Below are 1,258 nucleotides of genomic sequence, written 5' to 3' on the forward strand. Positions count from 1 at the left end.
GGTCTGGTGCAGAAGAGAGGCCATGCAAGGCTGGCCTTTTCCCCTCCATTGGGATACAGAGACCTGCAGGAGGACAGAGCAGGCCATTTACCATCCCACAGATGGGGTGAGCAGCCAGCGCTGGAAAGGGGTGATGTGAGGGGCTGGTCTGGGACGACGACTCTGTCACAGCTTCCCCAGCGTGCCCATGCAACACAGGGAACAACCTGGGCTCTTCTCTTCTGCGCCCTCAGCCATCTTGTGCTTTGAATAAAGTCTGAGAAGCTTTTCGCCTTCTCTTCTCCTGGCTGAACATAGCCAGTGCCCTTGGCCTTGCCGCATACATCCTGTGCTCCAGCTGCCAACCAGCTCAGGGAGCTCCACTGGGCTTGCACCAGTGCATCCAACTCTGTCTGGGGCTGGGGAGCCCAAATGGACCTCATGCCCAGACATGGTCTCTCCTGTGCCGAGCCAAGGGGAGGAATGCCTTCCCTCACCCTGCMGGCTGCACTCTGTTAACACAGCTGGTGAGCCTTGCTGCCCAGGCACACTGCTGACTGCAGCTCCCCCAATGGGGTTCTGCCAGGACATGGTCATGCAGGTCCCCATGGCAACTGCAAGGGCTTTGTGATGGGAGTGACATCATGCCCTGAAGGCCACTGTGATGGTTGGGGTCGTCAYGGTGACCGTGTCCTTGTCCTGGCCAGGGCCACTGAGTCCCCACTTTGAGCAGAGTGGCTGAGGCAGGAGGCAGCAGCTCCCCTCAGTGCCAGAACAGCAGTTCTATGGCAGAGGATCCTGGAAAAGGCCAAGGAGCAGGAGGCGGACAAATGCTCCCAGTCCATGGACAGGCTCCTGGGTGCGCAGGAGCACAGAGGGGTGAGCAACAGGGCTAGAGGGAGAGGTTGGCAGTGGGGATGGGACCCACACGGAGAGGGTGAGGATGTGGGGAGGGGGAGCTGGGGTAGGACAGCCAACCCTGAAGTCCTCCAGCAGCAAGTGTTTTTTTACTCCTGGTCCCCAGGGCAGAGCTGGGGCATGCAGATGCTCCCAGGCCCCACAGACATGGTGAGCTCAGCACTGAGAAGCAGAGGGCAGCTCCAGGCTGAGCTCAGCCCAGCCATGACCGGCCATGCACTTGCCTTAGAAACAGARCCAGGATTCCTGCCCTTCAGGGGCTGCTTGTGCAAACACAGCTGCCTGCATCCCAGCCCTCTTTTTCCCCATAGCTGGGCCACAGGCAGATGCTTGCAGTGATGCAGCACAGCCAGGCCTGTGT

This window comes from Apteryx rowi, unplaced genomic scaffold, assembly GCF_003343035.1.
Source record: "Apteryx rowi isolate R43461 unplaced genomic scaffold, aptRow1 scaffold_2136, whole genome shotgun sequence".
NCBI lineage: Eukaryota > Metazoa > Chordata > Aves > Apterygiformes > Apterygidae > Apteryx > Apteryx rowi.